We start from the raw sequence: 21,638 nt of genomic DNA on the forward strand, positions 1-21,638 counted from the left end.
ACCGCCTGACCATTGCCTTCCTTGCAAATCTGGTTTTCATATTCTCGCTCAGTAATCACCTCAAACCATAACTGTCTCTGAAATTATTCATTAAAGTCATTTTTAGGGATTCTCACAGGATGACTCTTACGTTTATGATCTGAGAGCAATGACATCAGTCTCTGTCTTTTTTCCGCTTTTAATTAATGCTCTGGAAGACGGGATTGGGGGAGGCTGAGAGCATAGGGAGGGGGGCGGGCGGGGTGGAACCCGCAGGCCTCTCTGCTCCAGCGGTCAGCTGAGCGCCGGCGCGCAGACATCCTTTGATTAAGGAGGGTATTTCGGGGAGTGCAGGCTGTGCAGAAGATCACGGCTGTGCCCTGTGGTGCTGTCAGCAGTGACAGATCCCAGATGGAGCCGCTACTGTGTGGCAGATTGAGTTTCTCAACAGAAAACTCACCCTTCCTCCTATACGTCTTCAAAAACCTTCCCCGGATACTCCATCCATCCAGGTCGCGACGTTTGAAATAGAAACAGTCCAACCCCAAAGTTGGTTTTGAGTGCGTGCTTGTAGGCTAGGTTTATTTTCCCCCCTTCCTCTTTGCTCTGTACTTCCCCTCCTTTGTGTATCTTCAATTCATAGCGTAGATGCGGTGGGCCTGGGGGTTCCTGTTCACCCAGCTCACGGCACCGTTGAACCAGCACTGAGGGGTCCCCGAAGGCAAGGCAATCCAGTGGGTAGAAGCTGTCGTCGTCAGCGATGCGGAGTGAGTCTGTGGCACACGAGGGGAAGTCAAGGTGGGCCCCGTGAGTCACACTCTAGAATAGAGAAACTGGGGGCGGGGAGGGTGGGAGATAAAGGAGGGAACTGAAGGTCCGTTGTCCTTGCTCTAGCCTGCCTGACTCCTCAGGGAGGCAGTGCGGAGTGCGTGATTAGGGAGGCTGGGTGTTAACGTGGTGGTTGGAGTCGGTCGAGGATGGATGAGATCTGTGGGAGCCAAGAACCCTTAGGAAGAGGGAAAGAGTACTCTGCGTGGATCCGAGCTGCGGTCTGAGCGGTGAGACTGGTGGACTCCGGCCTTCTCAAGGTGAGAGGGGACGCGTGAAAGCCCAAATCTCTACCCAATACTCCCCCAACCCCGCATTTCCGCACGTTTTGGGGGTTGAAAATTGGGTTGCAAAAATATGAATGTATTATAAACTGTTCTTTAAAAGTGACTTTAAATGTCTTGAACCTTTGCTCACCGGAAGCAACAGAGATTCCTCTCTTATCCCCACCCCCAACCCCTGTCCTTCTCAGGAAGAGTTGCTCTGCCCAGCTCTGGGCTAGAGGCAGTGGCTGAAAAGAGAGGGAAGAAAGGTTGAGAGCTCCCGGATACAGAGTCCAGCGGGAAGAGCGGTTTCTAGGCCCCACCCATCTCCCCCACACACTCCAAAGTTTTCTTATTAGTGAATCTTGGCGCGACTTTTTTTCCCGGAGGAAACATTTGAAATCAATAGGTGAGACGAGAGAGCATGTTTTGTTCTATTTTGCTTTAATAATAAGCAGTGTGTCCTTTTAAACACCCTGGCAGTCCCCACCGTCCTTCTCCCACACCCTCTCTGGATAAGACCCAGTTGGAGCGTCCAGGAAACTAAAAATACCGGTGATGCCACGCTCAACGTCCGTGAATCCACCCGCCGCTTCTGCAGGGCGGGGACCCTTCGGGTGAGGAATCGGCACCTTCCTCACCCGGAAAACCTGACCGCAAGACCAGGTAGCTGGCTCTTTCCTCCTTATGAGTCAAGGACCCGAGTCTGAGTTAGGTGGGGAGGCCCCACCCTGCAGCCGCGGAGAGAAAGCGGCTCCTCGTGACCCGTGGAGCCCAACCAAGGTGTCTACACTTTTCAAGTAGACCCTTTGGTCAAATCTAGATGACACTTTTAATGCCTTCCAATCTGCCCCTTCTAGAGTCTAATTTTTGGAAAGGAAAGAAAGAGATGGGCCACTAGACCCTGTTAATGTCACTGTCATCTAGTATGCAAGCATTCTTCAGTTTGTATTGACGTGCATACTTAGGGGGAACCTACGAACCCCACCCCATCCACATCCGCCAATGTAGTCGTATGTGTCCGTGCCCCCCCCCCACACACACATTTCCAGCCTCAATTGTCGGGTAAAACCGAAAAACTATATGAAAACAAAACACACTGAATTTCAAATCTCCCGCCCACCTCCTCTAGAAGGCAGCTTTTATTTTCATTGCCCATGGTGGATGAAAGTAGTTTATTTTGATTTTGTTTTCTTGTACCCACATGTCTTGTAAAAGGTTCCTGTGCACGGGCCTGGCCCCCCTCTGATGACGGTGGGGGCCTTGCTTCCAGACTGCAGTCCCCACCACTTGGTTTTAAGTCCTCGCCTGGAGCCGAGGTGTAATTGTGACCCGCCCTAACTCTGATTCTCCCGGGGGTACGGTTGGCCTGGCCAGACTGAGGCCGGGACCTCCCAAGTGGCGGCCTAGGCTCTCGAGCCTCGAGGTCCGCGCCCCCAGCCTCCTCCCCCTTTTCTTCCTCTGCGGACTTAGCTAGCCTTTTCTCTTGGTTCTGTACTTTGACCATGCTCCAGCTCAGAAATGGTAAACCTTTTCTTCCTTTGTGTTTGCTTTATTTGTGTATCTTTTACCTGTTCAGCATCTTACAGGGACTTTTTGGGTCGCCTTCCCATTGAAATCCCAAGTCCGGACGGTCTTGATGGAAATCTGGGGCAAAGAACTGGGAGCCTCTAGCCCCCTCCGCACCGGCGCGGAGTCGGAACCCGAAGCGCTTCTGCGTAACGTCAGCGCGCCGGGTAATTTACCTTTCCTGCGCGTCTGTCAATATGACTAATTTCCACCCGGGTCAAAAAGCCTTTCTCCGGCAGTCCATCTTGGAGCGCTCTCTTAACGCGGTAGACGGGGGTTGTTTTGTTTCCACCCTAGAAATAAATACTCTTGGGGCGTCCCTGCCAGGGCAGCCCTGAGACGAACCGGGGAATATACACCGTGTCAATTAAAGGCAGTTTGCCTTGAACTACGAACTGCGATTGGGCCTCAACGACAGCGACCTGCTTGCCTTTTAATACACATTACCTAACTCGTCCTTGATTCCAGTGCTTTCTTTAGAAACAGATATTTTTTTTCTTCCAAGAAGGAAGTAATTATTGCTCCAATTCTTCTCCATTGGGTGCAGTTCCCTAATGAAACAGAGCCACAATTCAGGGTGTGTTTTAAACATAGGATATGGTTGCTAATCTGGCCTAGACAATATATCATCCAGGTGATGTTTTACAATAACTTTTAAACTGCTACCGACCTCTAAGTGCGAATCGTGCTGTGGAGTCAACCGCTCTTCCAGAGGCCGCTGACGGATGCTGGTAGGAGCAACGCCCTGACTCTGAGAAATGCGCTTGAAAAAGTTAGCCTAACAGGGGAGACTGGGCGATTCTCCGGTGGCAAAAACAAAGGATCTCTGAGGATATCCAGTTAGCTCCCTTAGGCTTTGGAGGGTTTTATTTCACCGATCCGTGGACCAACGTACAGGGGACACTAAAAAAAATCCCCAACAGCACATTTTCTTTGCACAGGGAGTGAGGACACAACTAATAAAATTAAAATTATTACAAACTTGACAATATATGCCTACACACACACACACACACACACACACACACACACACACACACGGGGGGGGTACTAGTAGACTTAGGGAAATTTGGCACTTCTGTCAAAACCAGGGAATACCACCCAGAGAGGTGGTTGGCACACCCTGCACCATGATGCCACCTATAGTTCAACCCACACACATGCCTCAGCCATCACACCTGTCTCTGGTGAACACACACACACCTCTCTCCCTTTCTCATCTGCTGGTGCATTTATGGCCTAATGAAAGTATATCCTTTAGGGAAAAGACTGTCTATAAAACTTGAAATATGGAGAGCCCATTCACACTGGCCTGGTCTTGAAGTTTTGTTTTGTTCTGTTGTTTCCATAATCTCCTTGTTATTTTTACTAAACTCCGGACATTTTTTTCTTCCCAATCTCTGTTCACTCCTCGTGGGAGGGAAACCGGTTTCAGCCTGAACACTTATCTTTATTTGTGGAGAAGGCATTCTTTAGGGGGAAAAGGAATTCTACTGCCTATTCTCTGTCCTCTTTGAAAGTCCCTGGCACCACATGTTCCAACAGCTGGGGAAAACCAGGGGTTCTTTCAACCCCCTTTAATTTTCTTCTTACCCCAACTATCTCCCTCCATTGCTACCTTTTGGGGTCTTAGGCCCATCCTTTCTCCTGGCCACTATATGAAACCCCTCCCAGCATACTATGGGAATCACATAAACACCTGTCTAGTGAGGGAAAGATAACCTAATTTTATTTGTGGGACAGAATCTATGGATGAACACAAACGGACGGAGCAGAGATCATTCCCAGTTTACTGTTCTATATACTGTACATTTAAATAAGACAGTTTCTCTGTAAGCCCTTTCATTTAGCAACTTGACCTTTGCCACGAGAGCAGTTTAGGTTGTTTACAAGCCTGGACTGTACAACAGGAAAACCTTCTAGAGACATAAACATCAGAGGGAGTTGCAGAGCAGTGTCCTTCAGCGGGGTGGATTTGTTTATTTGCACATTCTTGAAGACCACAGCAGTTCTAAATTAAAATATTTGGGGCATGCAAGAACTCTTTAATTACCTGGAAGTAATGAAAGTGAGTGATTATCCAGCCCCAAACATACACGCTTCCTTTGATTTCTGAGTTCACTCTCAGTTCTGATGCTTCTATTTTTTTTTAAGAAAAAAAAATAGGTTTGAACAAGGCATGGTTTCTACCCTAAAATCTGAATGCTTGGAACGTGGGTACAGGAGATCACCAAAAGTTGCAAATCAAGTTTGGTCTTCACAGCAAGTTCCAGACCAGCTAGGACTATATAGCAAGACTCTCTTTCACAAAACAAAACAAAATGAAAGACACACACACACACACACACACATGTTTAAAGCATTGTGTTTTCCTTCCTGAGTCATAGTTGCCTATCTCCTACCCCTTTAGTGTCCTGGGAAAGGAGCAAAGTGTACAGCCCACTCTGAGAAGTGTAATTGGGTGTATGTGGAAGCCATTTCTAGGTAAGGATCATCTCCCTGGGGTGGGGGGGGGCAGGGAGAGTGGCCACTACAAAACATCTGCTAGAAACTGTCTTTCTGGTTATATTGTAGCTTATTCTTACCCAGTGCCACTAAAGGCTCTCACTCCTTCAAATCTACCTTCCCAGTGACTTAACTGGAGCTGTAAGTGGCTTTAAACTGGCTGGTCCCCCTTTTGGGGAGGATGAAAGGAGAGACTCACCTAAAATGCTTCTCTTCTCAGAAAAATAGCATTTCCTGGTCAGATTTCCAGTTTAGGAGCATTAAACACAACAAAAAGCAAACTATATGTTTTTAAACCCTAGATTCTCAGCAGATAGCAACGAGTACTTCCTCTCAATATGTGGCAGATGCTAAATATGCTGCATCAGGATTTCTTCCTTGGCTCTGTTTGTAAAGATAGGTCTACCTGTAATCTGGACTAGCCTTGAACTAAGTAAGCATCCCTCCTCCTATGTCCATCTCTCAAGTGCTGGGATTACAAATTACACCATCTCATCTCATGAGATATATTCCTAGGGAAAAGGCATGATGTTCTTGTGAGACAAAAATATAAACAAAATAGACAGGCAAAAGGGGTTTCCAGCTATTTCCTACCCACTGTTCTTCATTGCTTGCTCATCTTCTCTAAGCTTTCTAATATATGGCAATTCCAAAAGTCGTATCATTTCCATGGTTCTAGCATTGCAAGTCACTGCTGACTGTGTCTGTTCAGCTGGTGGAAATGGGAGGGGATGGGGAAGCTCCTTGGAGGCTTTGAAGAAACTCACACAAAACACAAAAGTTGTGGTGTAAGATACACCCTAACTGTAACTTAAATTTTACAACCAGGGGTATACCAGAACAAATGACCACTAAGGCTCCATATTTGATTGTCTTTACTCTGTGACTGATGCCACAGAATTAGGAGAGGGAGGAAAGGAAGGGGAGGAAGGGAAAGCAACTAGAAAGATAGAAATTATTCAATTCTATCTAGAGTTGTGGAAGTGGCTTTTTGCGTTTTAGCGTGACCCTCCTTCCAATTCAAGATGTTCTTGTTTTTGTGTTCTTTTGGGTGCTTAGGATTGAGTCTCAGGCCTTGCACAAGTTAAGAAGTCCCCTTTCCACCAATCTGTCCCTTCATCCCTCCAAATTGAAAACAGCTAAGTTGCTATGCATCAAATAAGTCATGAATAAATTTTCTCTTACTATAAGAGAGTTTTTACAGTGTTCTCATATGCAGTTAATTTGTGCAGGTTCTAAATAAATAAGCAAAGGATTAGGTGATACATATTCACTATAAAATAAGTGAGATAAATTCTGAGATGTAATGGCCCATGCAGACTTTGGCCTCTTGGGTATTTTGTTATTTACAGTTCAACAAATGAGGAAAGGATGCTCAGTGGCCAAGAAAGGTTCTAGAGAACTTGCCCAGTGTGCCTAGGGCCCTAGGTTTGACCTTCAGCGATATGAAGTCTGTACACCCAACACATGAGATGAAGATAAGGCCAGAAGTAATTGGATTTTATATAAAAACAAACAAAAAATGCTTTTGTTTCTCTTAAGATCACCGAAATCTTTCAACTTCTGCAGAACAAATAACACCTTTATCTACATCTTTGTGGTCTTGGGAAAAGTTTAAGGGTCTTATGCCTGAGTTTAGCCTAGACAGTAGCTTATCCTTATTGTTGTTTATATGAAAGATGTAGATGGAGAAGAAGACACTTTTTTTTTAGAGAAAAAGATGTCATGTGTAGAAAAGATGAAGTAGTTCTGTTTTCTGGTTATTCTCTGGCTTCCAGTACTTGAGCAGAATTGTAGTTAAGGTGACTCAAGCCCATGCTCTTCTTCCCCACACCATTCTTTCCTCATCCCTGTAAGTGATGTTAGAAGCAGTTTCAGTCCCTGGGCAGACTACAGTCATTTGGTGTGGGGGAGGACTGCTAAGTATCTACACATTTATTAATAATGAAAATATGTTTGTTTTCACTTTGGACTCTCTCGCAGCCCCTGCGTTAAAATACTACTAGAATTAGAAAAAGAAAAAAAAAACGAAGGTTTTTGTTTCTTTCTATGAATGGGTTTTTGTCTACTCTTAGGGACCCAGTGGCAGAGTTTGCCTTACACGCTGAGGGTAAGCTGGCCAGTAAAGTGGACTAGTTTTCAGATCATGTATTGTGGTCCAGGGACGCCTTGGTGGAACCAAAGGGCAGTTGGTGGTGAAAGGGACCCGAAACCTTCTGCCCCTCTGCAGCCCTGACGCTGTTCATCAGACTAGAAGCTGAAGAACAATGTCACTCTAATTTAACATGTGCATATGTTGGCCAGCATCTTGGCCAGTTTTATGAGGTTTTACTGGCAGGGTCAGCAGGTCTGATGCTAGTGTTCTCATGAGGATTAAGGATTCTAATGAATCATGTGACTGTGAATAGACCTGGATGCTGGCAGCATTTAGGAGACCCACTTACCCACCCTCAGGCTTTCCCCCCTGGAGGTCTCCTTCCATTCCCAGAAGGGAAGACCGATCTCTAAAGACCCACCAAAGAAGAGGCCCTCAGGATTTTAAAATATTCTCCTCTCCTGCTTTTCAGCACAGACTATTATAAATGTTATATGTACACATGGGTATAAGTGTATATTTCTGAAAATGTGTACTTGCATGCACATATAATATGAATACAGAAGACGATAACTAAATTCAGCAGCTGATGTGGACCCGCAGAGTTCATCTGGTCTGGCCACTTCCATGTATATCATATGTTGGAGGATGCTCGTGGTACTAGGAAATCAGGTCTCATTAACTAGAGAAAAAAATGGGAGTGATGGGTTTCTCTTCCTTCTGTGGGTGGTTATTTCCAGAGTTCTCTTGTTTATTAAAGATGAATAAGAGGAAGTTTCAGCAGAAAATGTTTTAAAAAGGAGGAATCATAGAGAACTAGGTGGGAAGACAGAAATTCTCATCTGGTGGTCGGATGATTAAAGAGACCTATCTCCACCATTTCCTGAATGTCTTTATTCTGTTCCAAGACTGCTGTCGGAGGCTGTTGTTTCCACACCACAGATACTTCATGCTGGTTAATATTTTCCCAAGTCAGTCAGGAGAATGGATTGGTCTCTCCTGGGGAAAGGGAATGGTATTCCTAAAAAGACAGCAGTTCTAATTCAAAGGTGGTGAGGCTCTCGTGGCCACACAAGTATGAGGTTCCTTTATAGCCCAGGGTCGCTGAGGTGGGGTTGGGACCATAGGTTCAGGAGACTGCCAGGCTAAGCTCTCTCCTAGGCTGGAGAGAGGCTGTAGGCCTGCTACGGGACTGCAGTGGATCAACAAGAAATCTCTAAAAGATGTAAAAGGAAGAAACGACAAAGAGGAGAGCGCTGGAGATTGCTTAGGTCTGAACCGAGGCTTCTGAGTTTCTAGGGTACTTCTGGGGAGGCCTTGACTTGCCTGGCTGTGCAGTCTATATATTAGGAGGAGCCTCCCAAGTTTCTCTGGTTTTTGCACAAATATTTTTCTCAGCGTCTAGGAACAAAGAGTGTAGGTGCTGTGGCTTTGGGGGGGAGGGACTCTCACAATCAACAAGACAGGGCAAAAAATTAAAATCAACTAAGGAAATCAAACAGCCTGCGCAAGCCAGCTTTCCATTATTGGAAAGATCTGTTCTGGCCTCAGTGCTCAGTTTTGAAATACGAATAAATGGAGTCGGATCCCATATTACACTCCGGGGAAAGAGTTTTAATGTAAACGTAAAATATGCTTGTAATAATCACTTGTGGGCCCTGAAGCGCCACTAGAATCTCTGTCTAATTATAGGACGTGAGAGGATTATTACCAGCCAATTAAACCCCATCCTATTTGTAATTCCTCCCGCTGCTGCTGTCGACTTTTAAACGCGAAATTGCTCTTTTTAATATGAATTTTAAAAATACAAATGAGCTAAAGTGAGAAACAGAGTGAAAGGGGGCGGGGCAGAAAGGGAGAAATCAAGAAAAGAGCCTCAGGCCCTGGCCCAGAGTCAAATGGGCATCTAGGAGAACCTAGGCCTGGCCTTCAGCGGGAGCTGCGAGAAGCCACAGAGTTCCGAGGTTTCTATTTCCGCTTTCTTCCCGGAGGAATTGCTCCCGGCTCCAGAGCGGGGGGTCCAACAAGCCCCTAGGGCAGATAAGGAGCCAGGGGAAGGCCGGGCTGAGAGGCTGTGGCTGCCGAGCCGACGCTGGAGGCCGGAGCGGGTCCCAGCCAGAGGGGGGGGGATGGAGCTGTGCGGGAGGAAGTGAGCTCACCCGGGGAGGAAGGGGAGCGGGGAACCCGGGCCGCGGGCTTCGAGGCCCCGCGCACAGCGGGGAGACCCGGAGGAGGCTGGGGAAGAAGCTGCGAGCTCCCCACCCTCGGCCTCGGCCCTGCCCAGGGCCGCAGACGCAGCCGACTCCCACGGACTGCACGGCCGGTCCTCGGTGCTCCCCGGGGGCAGAAGCGCCAGGTGTGACTCGGAAGCTTCGGTCCTGGAGGAGGATTGGAGGTCAGCACGGCTGCGCTTGGCGTCCGAGCTTTGTTTCCCGTTCTCCTAGCTCAGCCCCCCCATCACGCCCTTTCTGGTTTTCTTCGCGCTGCGGGTCCTGGAGCCTCGGTTTGCTGGTGGAGCACAGCCGAGTTGTTTGCGAGGGAAAGCCAATGACGAGCGCGCGTTTGAATAGTGACTGAGTACTTGTAAGATAGAATACGATGCGCTATGGGGCTGTTTTCTAACTTGGGACCAGCTATAACCTGATGAAGTCCTGTGCTGCGAAAGCGCTGGATGAGCTCTTCAAACGGGTCCAGGAACGAAGAGTACCGGGCTGCTGCCTGTCTCTTAGGGAGGAATTCACTTTCTGGCTTCCTCAAATGCATGTTGGAGTGGTTGCCTTCAAGACCTCTTGAGTGAATTCGTGTCTAGAAAGAGGAATATCCAGGGATGCGGGAATTGAGGTTAATTCTACTTTGCAGTAGGGGAACCCAGCCTAGAGCTTATTTCTCTACTCTTCCATGCGGAGGTGGGGAGGAAAGTGGTGTGCCTTTACCCACCTCCTGTCACAAACTCAAAATAAGTCGCACCTCTCAAGGACTGTTGAGAAGGTGGGAGGTCTGGCTCCCTCTATTGCCTGAGACTGAGGTTTGCTGAGGCCCAAGGTGGTCAGAACCCCCCTCTCTGTCCGTATATTATTGTCAGAATGTGAGCGAGCCTTTGTCTACAGGGCACAGCCTGGGCAGTCAACTTTGGGTACTCTAGATCTGGGTTTGATGTGGGACATCTCCATCACTTTAGAGCCTTGGCATCCAGCTCTAACCCCCACCTCTTGAGGAAGCCCCCACATGCTTTCTGGCCCTTGCTGGTTTGGCAGGATGCTTAATAAGATGGGTCAGATATTGTTTTCATCTTTTATACACATACATGCGTTGCATAAGATGGAGTTGAAGAGGAGAGGAAGCTGGGCTTTACCCTCACCTGTCAGCTGGGTCCCCATCTGCCACCAGAGTGCTATTAGTGTGTTCCTCTCCTCTCTTCTCTCCCGTTTCACACCCCCCTCCCCATTTGCCTTCCTGTTCACAACTTGTGGAGCTCCACAAAGGGGCTTAGGGATTCTGGGTCTTCCAGGCCGGCCAGAGGGGCCTTGTTGCCTGCTTTGGAAACTCTCCACTTTCCCACAGTATTTCACGTTCATATTCCTTTCCACACCCTGTTAGGCACTAATGGCACTGAACCTGCTAAACACTTCCATGCTCCAAGCCAGGCCTCCCACAGCCCTCCAGATTTGAAGAGTGTTCTTCCAGCCTCGAAGATTGCTGCCTTTCTCTCTCCTCCTTGGATTGACCACCCTGCCTCCGGCTTAGTAACATGACTTGGTGCTGGGCACATAGGTCTAGTGAGAGTTTTTCAAGGGGTTCAGGGGGTCAGACATAGGAAGAGGAGGCAAGGGGACAGGCATGGCTTCTCAGAATAGCTGACATTAGATTGGTGATTTTTTTTTTTTAAAAAAAAGGAACAGCACTTGATCGATTGGTAAGAGCAAAATCCTGGCTTCTCTCCCCAGAGGCAACAAACAAACAAGCAGGCCATGCTCCAGTCCTTGTTCAGGGAATGGAACCTGAGCATCTTAGTTACCTGTGTGTGGCCATCTTTTCCCTTCCTGGGCACCAGACCCAATGAGTAGCATTTGGCCACGAAGGGTACAGGATGCCGCGTTCCCAACCCCTTATTCTGATCTCCATCAGCTATAGCCTAGAGGGCTAAAGGAAAAGGGCTGGGGCTGCTCTATAAACTCAGGGGGTGGGGAGTGGGGGGAGTGCTGAGGAATAGGCAGTGGAATTCTGGGAGCCCACCTGTGGTGCACTGGACCTGGAATGGAGCTCTCTGTAGTACCTCTCAGGCCTGAGTTGGCTTTCTTGCTAAGTCTGGTGGTCACTGGGCTTCAGTGCAAGAAGTTCAGGGATGTTAATGTTCCTCCCCAGCTCCTCCACAACCCCACCTCAGTTCTTCCATCTGGACTAGCAATAAAATGTGCCCACCCCCTACCTCCAGGACATAGAGGAAAGGAACTAACTTTTAATGAGTGCCTATTAAGTGCCAAACATTTTACAGGCTCATGTTGTTCCATCTCCACAAGCTACAAAGAGGACATTTCTAAATCCTTTATGCCTGAAAGGACACTGCGGTCTAAAGAGGACAGCCCTAGCTAGTGTCTGTGCCTTCAAATAAACTCCCAGCCTCCTAGGTCAGGATGGCCTTGAGAGTCTTGTAGGCTGGATCTCCTGATGGCAGACATGCAGAGGAACTTGAAATGCCTGCCATAAGCATCTTCTGCACTCTCTTGAAGGGTGGCTTATGTGGTAGAAATACTCTCCTAAGCTCTTGAAGATTTGTGCAGCATCTTAAACTGTAGTCCCTAGATACTCTCTGAAACCCTGGTGGCAGATCATCTGCTCCTATTTCTCATCAACCAAAGGAACCCAGAGTACAATGACTCCCTAAAAGTTACTTAAGTTACTTTTTCTCCCCTCTCCATGCTATTAGGATTTGAGAAGATATAAATTCAAATTCCTGGACTTGAGTTTTTATTCCTGGTGTTTAAACTGAACCCAAAGCTCCCTCTTCAGCCTGGGGTAGGAACAACTCAAAACTAAGGAGGCCTATAAGGCAATTAACTTGATTCTAATGCACAAAAACTGCCTCAACATTGCTTTACTTCTCAGGTAAGCAGAAGAGATTACCTCCCTCCAGGCTGAAAGAGGGCAGAGTGCTGAGTGTGGGCTTCTGGGAGCAAAGCTGGAGGATCACTTCCCATAGGTAGTGATCTGCAATTTTACCTTCAGCTGGCAGTGGTCTCAGGGTGCTGCAGACATCGTTCTTCTCTAAAGAGGCTATCTCTGAAGATAATGCCTTAGGTTCTGGGTTTGAGGACTCTGCTGTGAAAAGTAGGAGGGCATGAAAAGCTAGGAAGCAAAGCAAATCTATAGGCCTTCAAACGGACGCAGTGTAACATGGGAATTTTTTTTTCTTTTTCTTTCATATGATACATCCCATCCACTCTTCCAAGCCTCCCCCCACATTCCCTCTCCCTCAGATCCACTCCTCCTCCCTTTCCCTTTAGAAAAGAGCAGGCCTCCCAGGGATATCGGCTGAAGACAAACACCGAACAGCAAAACAAGATACAATAAGACTAGACACAAACCCTCATATCAAGGCTAGGCAAGGCAACCCAGTAGGAAGAAAAGGGTCCCAAGAGCAGGCAAAAGAGTCAGAGACACCCCTACTCCTACTGTTAGGAGTACCACAAAAAAAAATCAAGCCAACAACCGTACCATATTTGCAGAGGACCTAGTACAGATTCCTGCAGACTCTGATTGCTGCTTCCATCTCTTGAGCCCCTATGATCCCTACTTCATTGATCCTGTGGACCTTAATCCTCTAGTGGGTGACATGGAAATTTCTTGAAGGAAATTGTCCCCTCTTATTTTCATTCCTATAAAGATGCAATCCCTGCACAGATCTTCTCCGTTCTCTAGTAATCAACAGCCACTTTTTGGCTCTTTGAGACCAGACAGTGTAGCCCAATGTGTGGCAGAGGATGACTAATGAGCCATCAGGAAGGCCAGTCCCATTCCTCTTCTTCCCTTTCCTGATGCTAATGTTGAGGATGAGTCTCAGAGAAAAGGGGACAGCAGAGGAGAAAATAGAACAGCTGGAGAACAGGAGAGAGGAACCTTACTCCCACAGTTGTCTTTTTAGTCTGGAAATGAACAGTCTGGGGAACCACACTCATCCAGGTTGAACCACTACTTTCCCTTTGTATAAAGAAGTGTGTGTGTGTGTGTGTGTGTGTGTGTGTGTGTGTGTGTGTGTAGGGTGTGCATTTCTTACATTTGTGACTAATTTAAACACTCTGTTCCCTAATTATTCCTGTAGTATTAAGCCAAACCCAGAGGAGGTTAGATGAGTGGTTATTTAATGGGACTTTTCAATCACACAAGGCTATATTAATTCATTTTATAGTTGCCATGGTGAGAAGAGAGAATATTGTGATTTACTTTCCTCAGTTCACAGATAATGGTACTCTATCTAACTCGGCTGTGACAGTTAAGGCTAACTGGCAGACAGGTGGGGACGCAGTTCAGGAAACTCCTCTTTCTCCTCTTCTGTGGTGGGTTCTGCCGCTATCTGGTGGTGGTGACAGCAGAGGCAGAAGACCCTAGGCCTTGAAATTGGAATTAGGTTGTTAAACTAAACTCCCTCCTATTCCCTTTTCTTCCCTCCTCTCAGATAGGCTTTCCACGGAGACTCCAGTTGGAAACTAAAACCCAAGACCACCAAGAGGGAGATTTAAAGGAGAGCAAGAAACCATGGAGAAAGGAACAGCCACAGGAAAGAAAAGAGTTGCCCACCGCTTTTGAAGGACATGCAGATTTTTTTTTTCCCAAAGCACTTTCTGACTTTTCTCAACACACTTCCTAGAACCCATTTTCCTTGTTCTTATTCTGAAGGTTTTGTTTTGTTTTTGTTTGCATATTCCTGCAAGACTTTCGGATTGGCAGTGGAAGGGGAAATCAGCAGCCGGCACGAGACTTGGGTGGGAAAATAAAGCCCTGTCGGCTCCCGCCCTAGGTCCAGTCTAAGGCACTCCCCTCCTGGCTACCGCAGGAGCAGACTGAGCCTCCGCCCGCCTATGGCTGAGCCCCTGGGCTGCTGGCCACGGGGTAATCTGGGCCAGAGTGATCGTGCTACATTTATTAACGACTAGACAGATTACTTAAGCCAAGTCCCCAAAGAAAGGGATCCAAATGAGTAAAACAGTTGCAGCTCCGCTGCCAAGGCTGCGAGTCGGAGAATCCCGCTTGTTGACAGAGTCGCAGCTTCTTAGGCTTCTCCCGGTTTTAGGACGAGGTGATGCCCCTTGGTGGGCTCAGCGCTCTGGGGCTTGCAGTCGTGCGAGGCTGAAAGGTAATTATTGGAACTATTAGACGATGCTACACCTGGCTGTTGAAATTTGAAGTCACGTCTGGTGTACTTCAGAAAACATTGCGGGCTTTCTTTTTCTTCCTCAACAAATTTAGTGTCTATCTTTTACTAATAATGACATAGTCCTAAAAGCCGTCAGATCCGCAACGGCGAACGGATGAATGCAGTCAGGGGTCGCACACTTTGGTTTCTGGGCTGACTTGTGGCCCTCCTTATCTTTGTGTTAACAAAACCAGAATATTAAAGTGTGGCCTATAGACTAACCTCACCACTGTGCGGTTCCTTCAAGTCTTCAAGGAAAATCTCTCTTCTCCTGTTAGGGTGTGTCCTGCCAGACCGGCAGTTCCCCTTGTCTTCCCCGCTCCTGCCTGCGACCCTTGACTATCAATCCCCATCCTTTTCTGGGCTCTCACTGGCGTGTTCTTCAACATGCCTTCACAAACATTTTCTCAACCTTGTTGGGCAAGGTTTGATCTACTAAGGAGTCCACATTCTGCTCCTCCCACCCCAGGCTGGTCCCTGGAAGTTAGGAGCACAGAGTTCTCTTCCCTGCTTGTCTTCCAAGTCAGTCGCAAATGCATGACTAAGGAATCTGAGGTTGAGAGAGGTCTGGAGTTGAGCTGGCCACAGGAATCAAGCGGTGAGGACAGGACACCCGTGGTGTTGGCCCCTAGGGAGCCTAGGGCTGCACCCAGAAATGCAGGCCAAGAGGCAACACCTAGATCAGAGTTCAGCCTCCCCGTCCTCCAGCCCTCACGGGCCTGAGGGAAGAGTTTAAAGCCACAGGTATTGCGTCCTTTTGATGCTTCATAAGGAGTCCGTCTTTGAAACCAGGCCTCCTTTTTATGTATTTATTTTCTTTTGGTAAGGAAAGTAAACATCTTGTTTATATTTCCATAGTGGTCAGGCCCCAATTATGCGTGATTCCAGCCACATGACTGCTGCAGCCGGAAGGCGCCGGCCTCAGAAGAAGCCTGGAATTTCACATCGATTTTTTTTTTCTTTTTTAAAGTTTAGACCGTTTGCGGAGGGTCAAGAACTGACAGGCTGAGGGTTGGAAAGTGGACAGCCAGGATTCCCCATTTCGGGGAGAAAAAAAAAAAAGCCTTGGTGATACTTGCAGGGGAGGCTGGAGAAGGCAACCCATCAGCAAGCTTGCCCCTGCCTCTGGCTGCCTCTGCCATGAAGGTGGTCTGGGCATCAAGGATGGCTCCCCTAGGTCCCCATCTGGTCAGCACCACTGTTCAGCCAAGACCCAGAAAAATCTCTGAACATGTAAGACACGAAGAGAGGGAAGGAAGGAAGCAAGCAATGAGGGAATATCAGAAACATCTTTCTGGTCATGTGAACTTTATTGCAGATCAGAAAGTTATCCGAAGGCTGCCTCAAACTCCATTGCTCCAAATGCTGACTGTTCCTCGCACCTCACCACCCGCTGCAGCCTGCTGACTTGGGGCTTTTCAGATTTCCTCTTCTCTCTCCAGCTTCTACCCCCACCTGGCTGGTTGCATTTGGAGATGATTTTCCTTTTCTCAATTCTCCAGACCATGTGGCTCCCATGCTCACCTGGGCTGGTGCTTTCCCCAACCTTTCTTCCTGATGGGAATTCCAAATCTCCTCCTGCAGAAGGAAAGCCAGGTTGAGGAAAGGTCAGAGAAAGGAAGTCAAGCTAGAGGTCCAGGCATATAGTATTGTGTTCTCTGGGTGCCTTTGATTCATTCCAGAGAAATAAAAAGTATCTGAGAAAAAAAATTATTTGAATGGGTGACCATCTGTCGTTCCCCTAACTCACTAATTCCCAGGCTTGAGCCTGGTTCACACACTGGGAGCGTGACCTTGTTTCCCTAAAAGGCCCCTCAAAGATCTGAGCACACAGTAGGCTACAACAATGATCCTGGTTGACAAATTGAAGTTCTGGGGGAGAAGGAACAGTTATTGTTATTAAGCAAAGCCCCCCTCAAGTGCCCATCAGTTTCTGTGCAGTTCATTTCATGGTCAGAAAACAGACTGAAATGGTCTCCGAAGGACAAGCTTCCACCTTCCACTTGATGCCTCCCCAAACATCTCAACAACCTGTTCCCCCTGAGTAACCCACATAGATATTTGGAGGGACGGGCTGGTTTAACTGGCAAGACATTACTGTGACCCCTGTGCGCGTTTCCTGACCCCTAGAGGTCAGAGTGAGCAGGGCCCGTGGAGGATCCCAATCTAACCAGAATCCAAATGTCTAGGAATGGGGACTTCTCCAAGGCCTGTTTATAGAAAGACCATTCATCTTGGGCCCAGTGAATTTAACTCTGTGTAAAGACAATCCAAAATACGCCCAGCGAGGAAGGGAGCAGTTTCAGGAGGCTGAGGCCGTGTCCTGGCTATGACCTAGAGCAAAAAGTGCTTGAGCCCAGGAGCATCTTCTCGATTAAAGGATGCTTGCTTTGGTGGCTCTGGTGTCCACCGGGACAGTATTGGGACACAATGGTTACCAAGCCCTCAGAGAGCAAAATCCTTCACTAAGTGGGATAATCCAACCACAGCTCTGTGGCTAAGCAGGGTGGCGCACACAGCCCGGAAGTGCTTGCTTAGACCCGGAAGCACCTGGAGCTCGCTGCCCTCTTTTCTTGAAGACCTGTGCTGCCTTCGTGTGTAAAGCCGAGTTTGTGACCCCCATGCTGCGCCTGTCCCATCCTCTTCTGGAATCTACACTGACTGATTGAGGGTAGAGAAATGGCAACCACGAGTGCAGTTAGTCTTTGGTTTTAGTTAAGCTGCCGGTCTACCCTACAGTGGGCTAGAAGAATGCATGCTAATGGAAAGAATTTATAATGGGAGCCCGATGACTAAAAAGCCTCACCATACATTCTAGAGTGCATGTACTAGAGATCATAATTCCACACATAATAAAACGTCCCGTGTGCCCCCGCCCTCTGTGTCCCTCTCTGCGGGAAGCTCCCAGTGATCCGAGATGGGTGCGAGACTTGGGCGAGCAGAAGTTGGGGCGCACCCCGCTGTTAGCAGAGGAGCCGGACTCGCGGGGTGGCTGGCGGGCCTTATGACCTGCCGTCGTGCGGTTGTAAGAAAAATGTTTCAGATCCAACCTGGGTTGCTTTCCGTAGCACAGGAAACATCTGGGAAGTTTTCTCCTGGCGCTTGGGAAAGTACTTACTTCCGAACTTGGAGCTAAGGTGTTGTAGGACCCAGACAAACCTGGGTCTGAAGACGGGGCACAGGGGTTGGCAGGCCTGCCTGCTGCCTGGCTGCATACCAGAGGGCTAGCTGGTGGCAGGCACTTGGGTGAAGGACGAATTAAACACTTAGTCCCGCGTCTGCGCCTTCTAGCCTCATTGTTTTAACGTCTGTACTACTTAGCCACAGTTTGAGAAAGAATAATGCTTTTACATTCAGAAAAACTTCAAAGACCTGGGCTTGCTCAATATGGAGCGCACATGGTAGTCTCCGAAGGCCTTGTCTGCCAAAACATGTTTCTCAGTATTTTTTCTCTTTTCTTTCAATCTCCCACCGCCCCGCTTTTCTTTTCCTCCCCAGATGGGAGGGAACTGCGGACTCGGGTTACCGAGGAGAGCATTATTTTGCCTTTACATGAGGCGGTTAGGGCTATGCCGAGGCATTTCAGAAACAAAATCTCCACTGGGAAGGGACTTTGAGGATGGGCTGTCTCTCTGGACAAGGACAAGGTAGAGAGGTTGTAACTCGATCAAGACCCAGAAGGGACTGTGGCAGAGCAGGGTTTTCTTCTGCAGAAACACACTTCCCTGTTGTCAGTCACTCTTTAAGGTCAAGATACACTGGCTGTACCTCTCTACCACAGCACATGGCTCCCAATGTAGAAAGTCTTTCTATTTATCAAATAAATACTAAGCTAACCAAATGAAGGCCACAACCTGTCAATCCACTTTTAAATTTTTGTCTAAGCAACATGAGTCCAAAACCTTTTTTTTAACTTCTATTATCTAGACAATTATCCCGATTTTCTTCATTCTGTCCTCCTTTCCTTCCTTTCTTTTTAAATTATCCAGCAGAGAGAAGCAGATAGTTGGCTAAAAGTTCAGATAAATTGCTTCAGGGATTGGGTCAAGGAACATCCCAGAACAGTTAAGGTTCACTAAATTGACCCACTTCAATTTCTGGCATTTCTTGCAGAAGCTGAGACCCAAGAAGGCAACTATTTGCCCAGGGTGGTAGCTAGGCTGGAGCTGGGAACTCCTCCTTCCCAGGCCAACTGCCACTGTGTGTGTGAGGCTCCCCATCCCACAGCAGCCCAGTGGGAGAAGTCAGAGAGCTTCCTCTCCTTTAGCTCCTTCCATTAAATGGGTTCCTTTCAGCACCTCTGAAAAATGATCTCAGGATATTATCCTTCCGCGAATTTACATGCAGAGTTAGTATTAAAGGCAGGGGGTGAGTTCTTAGGACTCCCATTTAAAAGAAGATTCAGGCTGTCGCCAGAACATATAGGGTTTTTTTTCTAACACAATATTGACGGTGGTGGGGGAAAGGAAGCACGGTACACATGGAGCTGATTAGCCATGAATCTTATCAAATCTCCCAGCTCTCTAGTGGCATGGAAGATATACACAGGGCCAGTGGGCAAATTACCCTGCCAGGGGTTAGAAAACCTCTGCTTTAGACCTGTATCTGTCACTGATCTGTTGCATCCCGTGGCCAGCCACTTTCTTCAGGGTCTTGTTTCTCTAGATATAAGCATACATGTATTATATATGCACATAAAATATGTCCACATTTAAACATAAATATTAATTTTTAATCTCGGTGACCTCTTTGGCCCATAAACCTGAATACTCTTCTCATTTTCTCTAATATTCTGTTTATCAATATTTAATAAACCGTACACTCGTGCCTGATGGAAGCGAGAGCTTTTTCCTAGGTGAAGAACCGAGAATGTGAAACCTAGGAGGGGTCTAGAGCTGCTTCAGCCCCTTCTTCCTGCAGATAAGATATGGGCCCCTAAGAGGCTTCCTCAGGTCACCCAGCTGGAAAGTCCAGGTTGGCTTCTTACAATGTCACATTCTTTCCAGAAATTTATTACAGAAATGGGGCCTTCTGGTCTCTGCAGTAGGCTTATGTTAGCACAGATCACATCTTTGGCTACCTCTGCCTGCCACTCCAATGATCTGCAGGCCTTACATGGCTTTCTATTTCAGGTTATAAATAATGAGGACAGAATGCAATGGTTTTCGATTCAGGAACACGAACTGAAAGCAGAGCTCAATGAACCTCCGAGTGGAATATGCTTCTTTTCCTCTCTCTCTCTCTCTCTCTCTCTCTCTCTCTCTCTCTCTCTGTGTGTGTGTGTGTGTGTGTGTGTGTGTGTGTGTGTGTGTGTGTGTGTTTATACAGACCAAGCTGGTCTGGAACTCACAGACACCTACCTACCTCTGCCTCCTGAGTATGGTATTTAAATGTGTATGCTACCATGCTCCACTAGAATGGTATTTCTTTAAATATACTAATCCTACTGTGTAAAACTATTCAAGACCTTAGGACACAGTTATGGGTTCTCTAGTGACAAGAACAGCAGCAAATCTTGTTGTTAAGACCAAAGTCCAAGGTGAGAAAGATGAAAATTTCTGGTCAAACCAAACAATGAGGGGGGGGCATTAAATAGAGCAACGTTCATGATATTATTCAATTGACCTTTCTCAACACACAGCAGACACCCAAATTACAATATTGGAGGTAAACGGAGGAGCTAACCAGGGTGATCCACCATAGGATAAGGTCATAAGGATAAGGTTGCTTGCACTGGGAGATTACATTCTCCTGTGAGTATGGCTCAGGGAATTGTCTTCCCACTTTCTCTTTCCCACTCACCTTGCTCTGGTTGACCCTGACTAAGCAGAACTGATGCTTAGCTGCTTGACCGAAATCCAGACTGTTTCAGAGGGTCTGTTGGGCTGTGTAAAGGACGGGCTAGCTTCTCTGCTCTGAAGTTGTATTTTCCTTTAGGCAGGAGACATGGATATCTTGGAGACTGAAAGAACCCCAAGCAGGACCAAGTTTTAGAGAATGTCTTCATCCAAGACCATAAATGGAATAAGAAAAAAAGAGTTGTCCAGTCCCAACAGCCACAGCTAGATGTTGTCCTCGTACTGACAGATGTTAAAAAGTCCAGCTACCATGAGGGCAGGCTGGCTGCTTACTCTGGCCATAGAAGCAGTGCTGAAAGGATGTGGGCAAAACTCGGTATCTGTCATTCCGCTTTGCTTGGGTTCTTTTGGCTCAGTGTTCCTCTTGCCTTTCCTACATCCCTGCTTGATCGGGTTGTATTCTATCTCAAGATTCAGACTGCCTTTTCCTGAAACCCTACACTAAGCCTCGGGGGCGTGACATTTCTCAAGCAGCTTTGCTTGAGGGTGGTAGAATGTATCTTTTCTCTTTGTTTCCAGCAAGATTTAGTGCCAGATGCAGAATAGGTGTTCTTCACATGCTTGCTGAACATGATCATGCTCAGAGTTCAAGTCAATAGCTCTAGTTCTGCTATTTCTCATTTGAGGGAAGTGATTTTTCTGCGCCTTGGTTTTCTTGTGTGTAAAATGGGACTGACTACAGCCCCTCACATTGTGAAGAGCAAATGGAGCTGAGTGGGGAGAGGTCTGTTGTTAAGGGATGACTGTGGCTCTGACTTTCCGGCGACTGCAGGCCCATGTTTCCCACGTGTCTATGCATCATCATGCAGTGTGCCCACGTCATTTACATATGTGTGTGTGTGTGTGTGTGTGTGTGTGTATTTCTGTGTGATACAATGGAATGAAAAAGCTTCCAACAATTTTCTCTAAACTCTATCACTTTAAAAGTAGGCTAAAAAAAAAATCCGTAATAATTACTTTCTCTACTTTTTCTCTGTGGTAAGGGTTGACCCCAGGACCTTCAAAGCAAGCACACTACCTCTTCATACCTATTCAACAGCGGAGATAAGCAGTCTCTACCATCACTAGCCGTCATTCTGGGGAACTGTTGTATCCATCTACTTAAGCACAAACTGCTCATTTGTAAGGCACTA

At 47.3% G+C, this 21,638-nt stretch overlaps 1 long non-coding RNA gene across 1 annotated transcript; it reads left to right on the forward strand.

Annotated features, from left to right (window-relative positions):
• The first annotated feature begins 326 nt into the window (after nucleotides 1–326).
• Nucleotides 327–14,945, forward strand: LOC121462374. The gene is made up of 3 exons (XR_005976310.1): nucleotides 327–777; nucleotides 874–1,067; nucleotides 13,910–14,945. It is a non-coding gene; the product is annotated as an uncharacterized LOC121462374 (long non-coding RNA).
• The last annotated feature ends 6,693 nt before the right edge of the window (nucleotides 14,946–21,638 follow it).

Source organism: Microtus oregoni, unplaced genomic scaffold, assembly GCF_018167655.1.
Source record: "Microtus oregoni isolate MIOR12 unplaced genomic scaffold, Mior012 000024F_ref0000369, whole genome shotgun sequence".
In the NCBI taxonomy this organism is placed as follows: Eukaryota; Metazoa; Chordata; class Mammalia; order Rodentia; family Cricetidae; genus Microtus; species Microtus oregoni.